The sequence below is a fragment of the Triturus cristatus genome, chromosome 12 (assembly GCF_964204655.1).
Source record: "Triturus cristatus chromosome 12, aTriCri1.1, whole genome shotgun sequence".
In the NCBI taxonomy this organism is placed as follows: Eukaryota; Metazoa; Chordata; class Amphibia; order Caudata; family Salamandridae; genus Triturus; species Triturus cristatus.
The window spans coordinates 705,614,659-705,632,789 of record NC_140595.1 but is presented as its reverse complement, the minus strand read 5'-3'; positions in this window follow the sequence as shown (position 1 = coordinate 705,632,789).

Sequence of the window (18,131 nt, the reverse complement as noted above, 5' to 3'; positions counted from 1 at the left end):
GTTCAAAAAACTTGAGGGCATCTGTAGTAGCTTTCTATGGGGTTATAAAAAACCTAGGAGAGCAATCGAGTTACTTAAATCTCCGTATGAACAAGGAGGATTGGGCTTCCCGGATTTTAAAATATATTTCTGGGCTTCATTTACTGGTCGTTTTCGTTGCCTGTTGGGTTTGGACCAGTCTGATCCATTATTTAAGCTTATTTTAGGTAATCAGAGGGACATGTTTTTGTATGGAATAAACGACCCAAATTATTTTAAGAGAGTCAAGTTTAAGACTCTGAGGGATATCGTGGCTATATGGAGAGATATGTCTCTCAAGTGTAAACTACCAAAAATCCATACTAAATTTCCATTGTGGGGGAATCCATTGCTCCCTGAGATCTTTCAGGATCAGGCTGGCAAATCTTGGAGTCAGTATGGGATCTCATGTTTGGGCGAAATTTATGATGAGAGAGGTATTAAATCATTTGAAAATTTGCGTATAATTTATAAGCTACCGATAAACTTTTTTTTCAAATATTTGCAAATAAGAGACTATTTGACTACAAGTTTTGTCGCAACTGAGTTCATTCAGTCAAATGTCTGGGATTGTATATATGGAGGAAAGACCAAGTCTTTAATAGGTATGATGTACATACATCTATTTAGCTTTAAATTAGACGGTAGTGTAAAATTAGCCGAACGCTGGAGTCAAACTCTGGGTATAGGGGTCTCTCCTAGTATGATTAAACAAGCACTAGCTAATGTAAAGGACTCAGTGCACTCTGTCAATTTGCAACTCCAGCAACTACGTATTACTTGTATGCTATATTACACGCCGGCTAGAATTGCTAAATGGGATCAAGGTAATATGGTGGGGGATAAAAAATACTGCCCTAAATGCGGAATGTACGCTGCTGATCTGTTACATATGTTTATTTCGTGCCCATCACTGACCGTTTTTTGGCAGAAAATCGAACAGTTACTCCAGTCAAAGCTTGGATTGGATCAACCATTGACTGATCTTGAAATTATGTTGGGATGCAAAGAAAATAACTCCGGTTTAGCACGTCTCTTTTCAATCTTAATGGCGGCTGCTAGATTAGCTATTGCTAGGGCTTGGATTTCCCCCACACCTCCTCTGGCTGAGGATTTTTGGGTTATAATTAAAGAAACTTATGGCTTAGAGGCTGCCCTGGCAAATACAAGGGGACTTCGTTCCCTGGTCAAATTAGAAGCACTTTGGCGACCAATGTCCTTTTGATTATATAATTTTATATTGATTTTGTGACTATGTAAATTCGAGTTTTCAGGTTTTTCAGAGCCCTCGTGATCTTTGGCGATCACCTCAATTTGTGCTTATATGGTCCTTCATGATTATCTGTTTACTTTATGATTGCTGCTTTCCTCCTCCATATTTTATTTATTTATTTATGCAAAAAAAAATAATTCTTTTTCTTCCCTTCTTTCTGAATTTACCATATGGTTGATGTATATTCTTATATGCTTTTGTTTTATTGTATCTATGTGTCTACTATGATGATGATAATAAAAATATTAAAAAAAAAAAAAAAAACCTTCTATTAACTGCAATGCTTTTTAATGAGGTGCTATCATGTATATTGGTCCCAAGATGGCTGCCAACACTTCTTGGATGAAGTGCTAACAGCCAATCAGATCTCAGGATGAGATGTGTGGTTAGGCTCCGCCCACATATATATATGCTTTTAAATGCTATTTTCTCAGGAAATACTGAACAGATTTACACCAGACCTGCAAAAGGCACTTCCTTGACCTTATGGCTACCTCTCTGCCAAATTTCAAGTAACTCTGTTCAGACGTTCGGGCTGTAGCTGTGTCTAAAGGTCCTATGGAAAAATGCATGGGGAAAACACGTTTTGGGACCCCCCTTTTTTCTCGGCCCCTGCTTGACGAATCACACCGAGACTTTCAGGTTAGGAGCTGAACGGAGCGCCCCATTAGTTTTGAAAATTTCGCGAGGATTCATCAACCGGCGCCAAAGTTATTCAAAATAGAATTTTGAGATTTCCTATGGAAACTAGGTTGTAACTATAACTATCTACTGGCAACCGCCAGTAGATAATATATATATATATATATATATATATATATATATATATATATATATATATATATATATATATATATATATATATATATATATATATATATATATATATATATCCACTCCACAACTTCGCTTACGCCCAAGCCTGTAGTTACTTACAGCGGGCAGCGCTGCCGGGTAGCGGACCCCTAATATCCAAAAAATTATTTAATGCTGCGGCAGATACTTTTGTCTAAACCAAATAACAAGAGTGCAGCAGCTCCAATGAATTAACATGTTTATTCCAAAGTGGCAACAAACAATCCCGACGCGTTTCACAGTTTCCTCACTCATTGGTCACGGGTTAGGTTTTGCTTTTTCCATTTCTCTTTTAAAGAGACCAACACAATTGTCAACGTGCAGATAATAAACATAGAAAAAAGGTTCATGTTTGTAAATGACATATTATAACAATGTGTAACTTCATGTACTGGTGTCTCAATCGACCAAAATTGATAAACAATTCTGCCTCAGTGGGCAAAAATTCCCGAAATCCATGATGAATTTATATTTACTGTCTTTACAGCTCAGTCATCGCGCACAATTAATCCCAAGTGGGCCATTAATCGTTACTCCAACCTGAGTATCTGACCCTTAGTTTACTACGATCAACAAGAGGCAATAAATTCTTGCACTGCTTAGGCTCAGATGTCAACTACTAATTAGTTGTATAAGTCCTTAAATTTGCCAAACTGAGCGTATCTGAACATTTTAAAGTCCAAAACCCACAATTGATAAATTGAACATGAAATTCCTACTGGGCAAAGGTAGACTGATATTAGAACTCCTTTGCATTTCGATGTCTTCATATCTGTAAAAAAAAAAAAACATAGAATAGTGATTAAAATGTGATCACACAGAGACCTAATATTAAAAGAATTTACAAAAAAACCTTAAAACACAGAAACAGGGGGGACCACCGCTGAGTTATCACTGTTGTTTATCCAAAGTTTACAGCTAATTCTTTATCCAGGTTTAAACCCATTGGGTGAAGTGTATTGTATTTGATGATCATTTTAGATTCTAATCTCCCTAATTCGAAGGTCCTGTTTCCGCCTCTTTCACTTACTGGAATTTTATCAAGGACATAGAATTTCAGAAGGTTACCATTTTGATTGTGGCTCCTCTTGAAGTGTCGAGCAATTGGAAATTGCTTATCATTATTTTGAATTGCTCGTAAATGTTAAAGCACCTGCTTTTTTGCCTTATGTACGGTGCTCCCTATATAGAATTTATTGCAGGGGCACCTAAGGGCATACACCACATACTCTGTATTATAGGTAAGAGGTTTGGAAATCCTATGGGGAGGCTGTCAGATATTTTAAGTGCCTTACAACTTTCACTATATTTACAGGCTTTGCACTGGTTGCACGTGAAGAAACCATGAATATTGTTTCTGTCTTTTACTTGATTAACTAAACAAGTGCTCAAAGTATCTTTCAAGGATTTTGCTTTTCTAAAAGTCACTTCTGGATTGCCTCCAATTCGTTCAGCCAAATTGGGGTCCAATTTAAGGACTTCCCAATATATTTGCAGACTTCTTTTGACTTCCCATGCTTGATTACGGTATGTCGTGATAAATCTAATCTGTTCTTCCTTATTTTCAGGTTGTTTTTGTTTCTTGGGTATGAGCAGATCATTTAATTTTAATTTCTCAACTTTCAGCATCGCTGGCTTAATTGTTTTTTTACTGTAAGCTCTGCCTATGAACCTCTGGGTCATGACTACCTTCTCCTTTTGGAATCCTTCTTCAGTACTGCAATTCCATTTGGCTCTTAATAGTTCGCCAAACGGAATGCTATGGATTAGATTGCTTGGATGACAGCTATCTGCATACACCAGACTGTTGCCTGCTGTCGCTTTGTGAAATAACCGGCTAGTTAATTTATTTTCTCTCATTTCCAATTTTAGATCTAGAAACTCGATAGTGGTGCCACTTATATGACTAGTGAATTGTAGATTCATCGAATTATCCTTTAGTATAGTAATGAATTCTTGTGCTTGATAGTCTGTCTCTTTCCAAATACAGAAGATGTTGTCAATGTATCTTACCCAGAGAACGACGTGGTCATCGAAATGATTGATGGTACTAAAAACTTGCTTCACCCACCAGCCAAGATACAACCCGGCAAAGCTGGGGGCAAAGCAAGTTCCCATCACCGTTCCTTGGTTTTGTCTGTACTACTGTTTATTGAAGAGGAAAAAATTATTCGTAAGGCAAATATACATCATTTCAGGGATCATCTCCGTATGTAGGAGAAGAGAAAGGGATCTGCCTTTAAGTAAGTATCTGCATACATCAATACCTAAGTCATGAGGGATACAAGTATAGAGACTGCGGACATCCAGACTCATTAATAAATAATTTTCATTCCATGTGATCTTATTAATGAGTCTTAAAAAATCTCCTGTATCTCTTACATATGAAGGTAATGTCTGGACAAGAGGTTGCAGAAAATAGTCTACATATTTAGACGTATTTTCTACAAACTTCCTCTGGACGAAAAAATTGATCTTTCTGGGGCGTTAATAGTGTGCGATGACTGAACTGTACAGACAGTAAATATAAATTCTTTGTGGATTTCAGGGATATTTTCCCACCGAGGCAGAATTGTTAATCAATTTTGGTCGATTGAGACGCCAGTACATGGAGTTATGCATAGTCACAATATGTCATTTACTCACTGAATACTAATTAAGTTATGATTGTGAAATTAATTTTCAACACCAATTGTATTAGCTCCATTGTAACTTTATTGAAAAATGACAATGTTGAAACAGACATGAACCTCTTTTCTATGTTTATTACCTGCACATTAACAATTGTGGTGGTCTCTTTTAAAGAGAAAGTTAAAAAGGAAAACCTAACCCGTGACCAAGGAGTGAGGAAACTCCGAAACGCTTCAGGATTGTTTGTTGCCACTTTGGAATAAACACATTGATTCATTGGAGCTGCGGTACTGCTGTATTTGGTTTATACAAAAGTATCCGGCCGAAGCATCAGATTGTTGTTTGGATATATATTTATATATATATATATATATTCACTGAAAAAACCATAGGTTTTACACACGTTATAGTTAGGAATTAGCATTTAAAAAACCTTGCAAATTCACTTAAAAAACCATAGGTTTCACACACGTTATAGTTAGCTGGACATTTCTCTCGTAAAAAACGAATGAAATTCCCCCGTTATAGTTAGTACAGCTAACTATAACTTGCGCGACCGCAATCCACTGCTGATGACGTCACATATTACATCACTCATGACATGGTCAGTGACATCACTCATGACATCACTGATGACATCTCAAATGACATCACTGATGATGTCACTGCGGATGTTTTTTATTTTTTATTTATTTTTTTTTAAATTTAATGTACAAAGAGAGGTGAAGAAATGGAAGCATGAAAAGGGAGGATTGAGAAATACAAATATTTTTCACTAATTTTTTTTAAAAAATAACTTATTTTGAAAAAAAATTTTTAGTAATTTGCAAGGGAACTAAATTTCATTTTTTAATTTTTCTTTCTAGTTCTGCAAAAAAAGAAAAAAAGTATTAATATTCAATCATACATTTTAAAAAGCATTACATGTTTTTACATATTTAACAAAGCAATTTTTTGCCCTTTTTTTGCTGTTTTCAGAATTTTTTAATTTTCACTTAAAATAGTGAAAACAATTGTATTCATCATTTAACAGCGGGCAAAAAAAAAACAATCTGAAAGATTGTTTAAAAAAAGCCCCAAAACTATCCTCACTAAAATATACCTTGTTAGAAATATTACATATATATTACAAATACTTTTCTAGATGAATACAATTTTTCTAGATAAACCGTCTTTAAACCTTGTTGCAAAAGCACACATGCCAAAATAATTTCTGTCAAAGGAGTCCACAATTGTTTTTATTACTTTTCCTTTAGGCCAAATAGTAATTTCAAAATCCTCTTTAAGTGATATCTTCAATTATAATCCTTTAAAATTACAAAAAAATGCTTTCTTCAGATCCAGTTTTTAGTTTTCAAAATTTAGGTTTCAGAAAAATTAAGTAAGAATTGGGTAAATCATAAGGCAAACGTTGCTTGAAAATCAATTGGGAATCATTACACAGTGTCCAGCCTTTTTCACATTTAAGATAAACTGTGTAATGTCCAGAAGTTACAGTAGGTCCTTCATGAAAAATTATTGCAACTGTAACAAAAGTTTTTCCAGAAATTGATAATTGTTGTCCTATAAACTTCTTTATTAAAGTATCCAATTTTGAACCATCAGCTCTACAACGTTGCATCATTAAAATTACATACTGACCACATTTCTGTAAAAATAACGTGGAAAACATGTCAGATTTACATTCACAACATTCCATGTTGTGATTGGCATCTTTAACTAATTTACTAAAAGTCACTGATTTACTTTGTGGTAATGGTAAAAATATGAACCTTTCTGAATCAACATTACTACTGCATGTGTTCATACAGTTTTCACAGCAATGTTCCCATTTGTAAGAGACACCAAATAAGTTTTCTACTTCTACTCCTTCATCTTCAAGTACGCTCAGTATATATATTAAGAATTCCTGTGCATCTTGCTGGACATTTTCTTTAAACTGTGTAGATCCAGAACATACATCTAAAAGATTTCTAACATCAGAAGCACTTTCTATTTTAGTTTTATCATTACTTAGCTTCTCATAAAGGAGACTCAGCAGAGAACACAATCTTTTTCCATGATTTACTATTATCTGTTCTTGCAACTTTTCAAGATAAAATACAACATTCAGCACTACATTTGCATAGCAGTTGACACCAGAGCCATTTTCAAAATGGCAACCAACAACCTCTTCAACACTGTCCTTTTTCTTTTTCCTTGCTATCACATCATTTCAATTCTCCTTTTCCGAGAAACAACATGTTTTTCAATCACAGGATACTGACCTAAATGAGGAGCATAGGTTCTTCTTAATCTATTATACTCCTTTACACAGTTTGTATCAGAACTAACTTTTGAGTCATCAAAGTCTATCATAAATAAACCAGATAATGTTTTTACTCGTGACAGAGCAACATATGCCATACCTTCTTTGAACACAGTAGAACCAATGTTTACAAAAGCACTATCTACAGTCAATCCTTGAGACTTGTGAATAGTTACAGTATATGCTAGAGAAAATGGAAACTGCTTTCTACGCACATATAAGTCTTTCACAACCATGAAATGAACTGAACAACGACAAATGTCTTTAACTTCTTCTATCTGATCAAATTTTATTTTTAAACATTCAAGTCCAACTTTTTTCTGGTAATTAATAAAACCCACAACTCTTCCCATAGCTCCATTCACTAAACCTTTTTCTACATCCAAATTTCTCCTTAAAATCACTCGACAATTCATGCAAACATATAGATTTTTTTCTAATCCAGCTGTTTTGGAAATTTTCTTCTCTAGTGAATCCAATTTATTTTTCAGTTTGCCTGTTAATGTAATAGTAATTCTTTCATGCTGAATTTTGTCCTCCGCTTCCATTTTCGTAATCTCTTTCTTTTCCAATTTCAAAAGTTCCTTATTGAATATTGAGCACTCACGTAGTGTTGGCATTAAGCAGATTACAGTATTTTTTTCAGCAATGTTCTTGTATATTTTCTCTGCAACTATTTCTTCATTAGGAAATAAATTATGTAGCATCCTACTCTGTAATGCTTTTTTGCCAACTTCTGTGAGTAGTCCAATTCTGATATCTTTCAGAATACTTGCATAATCTTCATCGTTTGCTTGCCTCATATTGGTAGTGAGTTCTTTGTACTCAAAGAACGACCAAATATTCGCATTACCAATGCTTCCTAATGGCTTCTTCGTGTCTTCATGTGTGACAGTATTAAACACGGGTTGTCCTTTAACTGGAGTGAGCTGTAAAAGATCTCCAAAAACTATGACGTGTTTTCCTCCAAATAACACGTCATAGTCTCTCTTAAGAATTTGTTGCATTCTTAAATGCACAAAGGCAAGCATTAAGTTTGATACCATGCTCACCTCATCAATAATGAGAACTTGCATCTTCTTCAACACTCTTGAAACTTCGAAGCATGCTTCTCCAGTTAGCTTGTGGTATTCTATTTTGTTCTCATGCTCCACTGGTAACATTAGCAAGCAATGTAAGGTAATTCCTTTTATGTTATAGGCTGCTAACCCAGTTGGAGCAGTTACCACACAAGACAGATTTGAAGCTGTTTTTTGCTGTAGGTAGCTTCTGATGACTTTTATTAAGAAACTGTTACCAGTTCCAGCTTGTCCACTCACATACATCCTGATTGGTTCAAATGATGTGCATGAGCACTGTTTTTTTTCATGTAGTAATCCATGATCAATTTTTTGGGTGACTTCTTCATAAATTTGTTTTTGTTCTTCATTCAGTTGTTGTTCCAGATTTAGTAAGTCTATTGAATCTTCCTGTGCTTGATTCATAGCCGTTTCTACTTCAGTCATGGCTACTGCAGCTTCATTTTCTACGATTGGTTGTCCTAGGGAATCTTGACTGAGTGTTCCAGAACTTTGGCTGTCTTGAGAACTGTCTCTAGCTACTTCAGCTGCAATTTTTGCTTCCTGTTCATTTTCTTCATTTAACATTTGGACATAAGTTGTGAAATTACTGCATTCTATGCTGTCTTTGCTAGCATTAAAAGAATCTTCATAGCTTTGAAATTCTCCCAGTAGTTCGTCCTCTGAACGCCATGGTTTAAACAACTGTAAAAGTGCCAAGTAGTAAAATTCCTTTTTGTCAGTAGTGTCGCAACTCAGCTTCCTGTGATTTATCAAACTTCCTTTTGTTTGCTTCACCAAACATCCTTCCTCACCAATGACTTTATATTTTCCATTGTTAATGTCTTCTGTGGCTTTCCGTGAAAAAATGTAGTTCTGCAGCACTTCATAGAGACACATGTTCTCAAGATGATGACTTCTTTTTGGGTAATATGTGTCCAACATGTTTGTTTTCAAAATATCTGTACTTTCTGGGTCATTCTCGGCCAAATATTCAATTTCTCCAACAGATTTCAGTACCCGATTTCGCATTCCTGCAAGGCCTAAACTGACCCAAATTATTCTTCTGGATTTCGAGTAAAGACTTGCAGATGATAACCTATCTGAGCATTCATAGGATCCAATTTCTCGATGCGATAACATCTTTAAACTGAAACTGTACAGCTTCTTACTGACAGTCTTCTCGTGAGAAATCTCTTCCCACATTTCCTTCAATTCTGTTTTCTCAGATTTAGTGATGTAAGATGTGACATACCGAGCAACAGCAATAGAATTGTCTGCCACATACTGAATATCCATGTTAGCATTCCACATGGTTAAAATGACTGGGTTGTAGTCATTTATAAATTTTGACTCTTCTTTTCTTCTTAGGTTGTATGTATTTTTGGGAGATTGTCTTGTTATAGTATGTCGCACAGCTGACATAAAACTGTTGACTCTTCCTTTTGAAAGAACAGGTCTAGGAAATCCAAATCGACACTTTGTGTAGAATTTATCTTTGGCCTTGTACTTCCGTCGACAGTATTTTCCACACCGATGACTTTGGAAACGTAAAACTTGCTCTTTTAACTTTTTCTCTTCTGTGCTTTTAGGTATAGCACATGTTGCATATTCTTCAATAAAAGATAACACTGCTTCATCAGCATCTGTTCCAAATTTTGGAGCATCCTTGATCCACAACAGCATATGAATATGAGGAGCACCTCGTGCATGGTACTCTTTTCTCCAAAAGAAATCCACAACTTCTCCAAGAGGTGGATTTTTTTATTGCAGATGAAGGACATCATAGCCTCAAATCTATGATTGAAATATCTGCAAACATTAACCGGATCCAATGAGCACAGTTCTCCTGCTGTCTTGTATTCAATGTTTTTAATGTTTGAATTTGCCTCTCATAGAAAATCCAATAAATCATCCCAAGTGTACTCGGCACAGCTTAGGGTTACGAACCATGTAGGAGTTCCTAAATTCCGTAACATGCATTTTAATTCTCCATGGCGTCGGTACCAATATTCATTTGTCCCACGCTGACAAGCCATCAGATCGATCAATTGTGTTTCCAAATGATCATCTCGGTGCTGCACTTTCTCCATAAAATCCTTAGCAGACACATTATGTAGATGTACTCCACTTTTTAAAATGTGATTTACTGCATAAGATAATGCAGACAAGTCGCTTTCAAATAAAAGATGAAACAAATAAGGAATACTTTGACGAAATCTTGAATCTTCAGCATATAGTCTTGTAATCCGATACTCAGAAGCTGGAATCTGTTCTGGGCGTTCATCGTATCGTCCACCTTTTCCTGTAGGAAACAGCTGAGGAAAACATCGAGCTTCCAAGCTCTTCTCCCATACACTCACGGGAGTTCCCTCTGCTTTCTTCATCTGAAACAGATCAATAGTGTCTCCCATAACTTCTTTTGAATGAAGAGGATGTATGCTAAAATGTTCATAAATTTCTTCTTCTTTTGACTTGTCCACTTTTTCAATTTGTCCAGTTGGTGTTTCTGTGTCTTCTTGTAAATCTTCTTCTTCTTCATCTATATAAATTGATTCATACCATTTATTATTCCTTTTCAAATATAAATTTGCTCTTTGTACTTTCCGTACATCTACCAGCTCCTGCCAAATCTTCTTATTCTTTGTAGGTACACCATTAACCAGAATAACTAATGGTTCAGTTTCCAAAGTATCTGCATCAATAGTTTCCATATTTTTTTTCAAATCCAATGGCAAATACACCACTCTTCCTTTTAAACCTCTCAGTAAATCTGAAGGAGGTAATTTACCAGTTTTGGGCTCCATACGTACTATGGTCTGGAACGGATGAACACATTGAATGAGTATAGACTCATATGTATTTAAATCAGAAAGTTCGGCAGGAATAGCATCCAATTCTAAATTATTATGTACAGCTCTGGTCGGCATTCTATTTTCTTCTAACTTATTATAACAGTATTTACAAATACGCTGATCTTCACCCAATTCAAAACAATTTTCCAGAAATATATATGTTGCAAAATCCTTCCACTTATAATTATCTTCATTTTCACTTTTTTTATACAGATCAACATTCCTTGTTTGAATTTTATAATGGCTTCTGCGGCAATAAATACAAGTAATATTTGGTCGTTCATTAGAGATGATAGTAAATTTTGTCATTTCATCCTCAAAAGTTTTAGTAATAATGAGTTCTACATTCTGTTCCTCATTTTCCTCATTAACTGTGTCCTTTTCTGCACTTTCTTGTTCTGGACCAAAGTAACAAAACTGAATCTCATCGGTAACCTTCACTGCATCTGATACAGATCCACGGAACAGAGCATTATTTAACTCAATTAACTTTACTGCTGGACTTTTAGCAAAATACAATGTTCTCACAACCTTTCTCATTTCAGTATGATGAACAGCCAGCATCCTAAAATGGTGAAAAACACTTTTACACACTTTTCTAGATAGACAAGCCAGGGAATGTCCTTGCAAACCAGTATTCTCTCTCACTCTGCATGGATCTATTGTTTGAAGCACCTTCATCTTCTGTTTTACACTCTTTTTACTATATTCTCTTAGAAAGTCACGTAATTTATCAATAGATTCCTGACGCACAGTACAAATACTACTACAGTTCCAAGTGTACACTGGGGCTTTTGGACGTCTCCCCATAGCCTCAGCAGCCATTACTTCTTCCTCATTTCTTGGGACCATTTTCTCTTTTTCCATCACACAACCATCCTTAACTTCATATGCTCTACCATTGGTGTCAACTGCATGCAACAAAATATTACTTTGAAGATAACTCTATTCATTAAAAAATGGTTCAGTACTTGAACTGTGCTTCCATTCTCCCAAGAACACTTTACAAAAGTTACTTTTTTCACTTCTCTTTTCCTTTTGCTTTGTGACTTCATTGCATTGACTAATTTATCTAATCTACGCATCCTATTCAAAATTAGAATAAAAAGTTTTCTTTTTATTTTCAAAGCCTTACTTACAATATTTTCTATAAAAAAAATGTTCTTAATAAATTTTGATTATTTTTTCACATCCTTTAGCAAATTTAACATCACTCTTCTCTGAAACATTTTTCCACGAATGTTTTTAAAATCTAATTTTCGTGTTAAATCAGTTTTACTTACTTCTGATTGTACATTAGCTTTTGTTTTTTGCTGTTGACTCTGTTGTTGCTTTGTACATAAAACAGTGTTTGTTTTACATTTATATTTGCCATTTTCAGTTTTTTTGAAGATATTTTTAAAGAAAACTTTAGTTTTCTTACCAGTAGAGTTTTTCTTTTTTCCATCACAAGCTTTTTCTCCTATTTTTTTTCCCCAGTTTTGTCCAGATATACTTGTTGTTGCTTTTCTTTCCTCTTTCTTGTCCTTAAAGGCATTTTTTTATTTTTTCACTGTTGCTCAGCAATACCTGCAAGAAACTTAAAAAAAATTCCTTTTTGTAATTATAATTCATTAAAATATTTTTTAAGCTTTTCATTAATTTCAAATGTTTTACCATTTGCCTCTCATTTGTGATTTACTGATTTGTGCAGAGTGCTAACCACCACAGTTGAAAAAAACAAGCTGCCCCTTTCCTGCAAGTGCAAGTCTTTCAGAACAACTGCAACACACTTTAAATCTCTGCCCACAATTCCTGTGCGCACACAGCCTCATGGTGTGATTATAGGCAGAAAACAATATTTGATTGGCAATTTAAATGCACGTTTACTAATGTGGTAGAGCAAGTGATAATTGCTGTTACAGCCTGACACATTTTCCTTATAGTTTACAGAGACAGAAAAGAGCACATTTCCTAACAGCTACTTCATACCATGAGCATGTGCAACCTGGGTGAGTGATTAGACTAGAGCAAAGAAAATGAGGCCTTGATGATGTTTTTATGTGTTTGCGTTACACACTGCTATCTGAAACATCACACAGAGCTGAGTACTACGCATGGGAGTGTTGGAGAAGCTGCTGCGTGTGTGCCAAGAGTGTGTTTCTGGAGACTGTGTATTCTCTGGTGCAAGAGAGATGAGCAAGGAGACTTCCAGAACTGCATGAAGACTGCAGGGATGTATGTAACAGTGCATGTGTGCTAAGGGATAATTTGAGTTTAGAAAACAGGCTGCCCCTTTCCTGGGACTGCAATTCTTACAGAACAACAACTTCACAAATTAATTCTCTGCCCACAATTCCTGTGCGCACACAGACTCATGCCATGATTTTAGGCACATAACACAGGCTGCCCCTTTCCTGGGACTGCAATTCTTACTGAACAACAACTTCACAAATTAAATCTCTGCCCACAATTCCTGTGCGCACACAGACTCATGCCGTCATTTTAGGCACATAACACAGGCTGCCCCTTTCCTGGTACTGCAATTCTTTCAGAACAACAACTTCACAAATTAAATCTCTGCCCACAATTCCTCTGCGCACACAGACTCATGCTGTGATTTTAGGCTCAAAACAGTGTTCCTGGTTAGTACCAAATTACTGTTACAGCCTGACACATTTTCCTTATCATTTAGAGAGGCAGAAAACAGCACATGTCCTAACAGCTCCTTGAGACCATGACCATGTGTTACAGGGTGAGTGATTAGGCTAGAGCAAAGAAAATGAGGCCTTGATGATGTTTTTATGTGTTTGCGTTACACATTGCTATCTGAAACAGCACACAGAGCTGAGTACTACGCATGGGAGTGTTGGAGAAGCTGCTGCGAGTGTGCCAAGAGTGTGTTTCTGGAGACTGTGTATTCTCTGGTGCAAGAGAGATGAGCAAGGAGACTTCCAGAACTGCATGAAGACTGCAGGGATGTATGTAACAGTGCATGTGTGCTAAGGGATAATTTGAGTTTAGAAAACAGGCTGCCCCTTTCCTGGGACTGCAATTCTTACAGAACAACAACTTCACAAATTAAATCTCTGCCCACAATTCCTGTGCGCACACAGACTCATGCCGTCATTTTAGGCACATAACACAGGCTGCCCCTGTCCTGGGACTGCAATTCTTACTGAACAACAACTTCACTAATTAAATCTCTGCCCACAATTCCTGTGCGCACACAGACTCATGCCGTCATTTTAGGCACATAATACAGGCTGCCCCTTTCCTGGGACTGCAATTCTTTCAGAACAACAACTTCACAAATTAAATCTCTGCCCACAATTCCTCTGCGCACACAGACTCATGCCGTGATTTTAGGCACATAACACAGGCTGCCCCTTTCCTGGGACTGCAATTCTTACTGAACAACAACTTCACAAATTAAATCTCTGCCCACAATTCCTGTGCGCACACAGACTCATGCCGTCATTTTAGGCACATAATACAGGCTGCCCCTTTCCTGGGACTGCAATTCTTTCAGAACAACAACTTCACAAATTAAATCTCTGCCCACAATTCCTCTGCGCACACAGACTCATGCTGTGATTTTAGGCACAAAACAGTGTTCCTGGATAGTACCAAATAACTGTTACAGCCTGACACATTTTCCTTATCATTTAGAGAGGCAGAAAACAGCACATGTCCTAACAGCTCCTTGAGACCATGACCATGTGTTACAGGGTGAGTGATTAGACTAGAGCAAAAAAAATGAGCCTTGATGATGCTTTTATGTGTTTGTGTTACACACTGCTATCTGAAACATCACACAGAGCTGAGTACTACGCATGGGAGTGTTGGAGAAGCTGCTGCGTGTGTGCCAAGAGTGTGTTTCTGGAGACTGTGTATTGTCTGGTGCAAGACAGATGAGCAAAGAGACTTCCAAAACTGCATGAAGACTGCTGGGATGTATGTAACAGTGCATATGTGCTAAGGGTTAATTTCAGTTTTGAACATATGGCAACTACCTGTGCCTTTGCTATTTTGAAAGGAAAATCTAACCTGTTGGTTTCAAATGTTTTAGCTTTTGCCTCTCATTTGCGATTTAGTGATTTCTGCTGACTGCTAACCACCACATTTGAAGAAAACAAGCTGTCCCTTTCCTGCAAGTGCATGTTTTACAGAACAACTGCAACACAAATTACATCTCTGGCCACAATTCCTGTGCGCAGACAGCCTCATAGTGTGATTCTTAGCAGAAAACAGAATTTGATTGGCAATTTCAAAGCACATTTACTACTGTGGTAGAGCAAGTGATAATTACTGTTACAGCCTGACACATTTTCCTTGTAGATCACAGAGGCAGAAAAGAGCACAACAGCTACTTCATACCATGAGCATGTGCAACCTGGGTGAATGACTACACTAGAGCAAAGGAAATGAGCCTTGGTGACGTTGAATGTGTTTGCATTACACAGTGCTATCTGAAACAGCACACAGAGACTGTGTATTGTCTGGTGCAAGAGAAATGCATGAAGACTGCTTGCATTTATGTAACAGTGCATAGTTTCAGCACACCTTGGATTCTGGGGAAGACATACTCCAAAATATCTAACATGTTCAAGACATATACATATCTTCCACAACATAAAATGTAATTCACAACTTTTAATGTAGAACGAAAATCTACCATGCTAATTTCAAATGTGTTGGCATTTGCCTCTCATTTCTTTCAAAGTGATTTCTGCTAAATCCTAACCATCACAGTTAAAAAGAAGCTTTCCTTTTCTTTCAAGTGCAAGTCTTACTTTTCAACACAAATTAAATCTCTGTCAACAATTCCTCTCTGCACACAGACTCATGGTTTGATAGTAGGCACAAAATATTATTCCTCATTGTTACCAGTACACCTTAACTTATGGTGAAAACATACTCCATAATATTTTACATATTCAAGACAGTTAAATATCTCCCAAAACACAAAATGTAAATCACAACTTTAAACAAATAATCACAATTCTTTTTTTATATCTAAATTACCACAAACACCCCCTCTCAAACTCATAACTCACCTTTAAAATTAGTTAGTTGTGAAAGAAATGTGGCAGTCACACAGCAGTTTATCAGACCAGAATCTCTGAGCTGAACACCTCTCTCCTCTCAGCAGAACCAGTTAATGGCACAGTTTCCCTCTCTTTTTTCACACATATACATGTTAACTCCAAATCACATTCCTTCCCACATTTTTTCAAATGGAATCACACTTTTTTATTGGTTGTCATTTTCAACCCTTTTCCAACTGAACCCTTCCCCCAACATGACTTCTGCCTGCTGCCATAGCAACAGGTCATGGAACACTGGTGTGTGCAGAGAGGTCAAAAGTTCAGCACACAATGTTTCAAATCCAAAGAGCAAGAGTGCTTGACCTGTCAAACCTCTCAGCAAATCCAAAGTAATGTTCAGAGGCAACACATTTTTCATAACCAATACAAAACATGCTTCTAAAAATGTATACAGACAGCCTAGTTTTAACTTTAAAATAGTTTGAATCAACCAATCAGTTCTTTTTGTTAAAACAAAATATGTATGCCTCCTTTTTTCAACTGTCTTTCTTTTCATATTGCCATTCTGCTGAAAGACACATCCTGAGTGCATCCAGATCTCCTTGGAAGATGTTCACAGTGTGGATTGTAGGTCACAGCTATGTCTTCTGGAGTGAAAAGTATGCCGTAAAAAGAGGTATGATGAGAGACCTTGCTTTGCCAAATGTAGACATTAAATGGATTGGTCAGAGAGGGTTAATGTGGCACCAATTAATGCCTTTGGTGAAAACCTTTCTACATCTCCCACAGCCTAACCTTATTATTGTGCACTGTGGTGGAAATGACCTAGGCACTTTAACTGGGGTAGGTCTGGAAATGCTTGTTAAGGACACCTTTGTGCAATTGATGTCACTTTTTCCACAAACTGCCTTTGTATATTCTAATATATGCCAAAGGCAAAAGTGGAACTGGTCCAACCAACATTGTCCGCAGATTGACAAAGCAAGGAAGCACGTCAACAAATCTATTTCTGCTTTCCTCAGAGACTATGGTATGGGTTCTATATACCACAACAACTTGCGTTACAACATGCAAGACATTTATAGAGGAGATGGTGTACACTTCACTGATGAAGGCAACAGAGACTTCCTCTTGAACTTAAGACTCTGCATCGGTACTTACTTGTAGGTACTACCAAAAAAAGCACTCAATGAACAGAAGGTCTCTTTTTAGAGCCACCTAATATCTAAACACTTTACGGTGATTTTTTTTTCTTTTTTCTTTAAAGTTTTTTTCGGGTGCGCGCTGGGTGCGCGCACTGGGCGATATTTTAAAAAAATATATAATTCTTTTTTTTTGCCCTACAAGGTCCTACTGTGACCCCCTGACAATGCCTAGTGGGTCAATATCTCCCCACTCTGTCCCCTTTACACGTTCTCCCCCTTTGTTTTTTACTGCCTCAGACTGCAAGAGACAAAATGGCGGCCGCCGCTTCCTGTTTTCCACCGATTCGAATGTTTACTGACATCTAACAACCAATCAGAAGTGCGCTCGCGCACGGCAGGGTGCGCGCACAGGGCTTGCTCAGTGCGCGCACACTGCGCGCGTATAGATATATATATTGATTTAAATGCAATTTTCTCTGGAAATACTGAACAGATTTACACCAAACCTGCAAAAGGCACTTCATGGACCTTATGGCTACCTCTCTGCCAAATTTCACATAATTCTGTTCAGACGTTCGGGCTGTAGCTGCGACTAAAGTCCCTATGGAAAAATCCATAGGGAAAACGTGTTTTGGGACCCCCCCTTTTTCTCAGCCCCCGCTTGACGAATCACCCCGAGACTTTCAGGGTAGGAGCTGAGCGGAGCGCCCCATTAGTTTTGAAAATTTTGCGAGGATTCGTCAACCGGCGCCAAAGTTATTCAAAATAGAATGTTGAGATTTCCTATGGAAACACGGTCCTAACTATAACTACCTACTGGGGACCGCCAGTAGGTAATATATATATATATATATATATATATATATATTATCTACTGGCGGTCGCCAGTAGATAGTTATAGTGTGGACCGTGTTTCCATAGGAAATCCGCAACATTCTATTTGGAATAACTTTGGCGC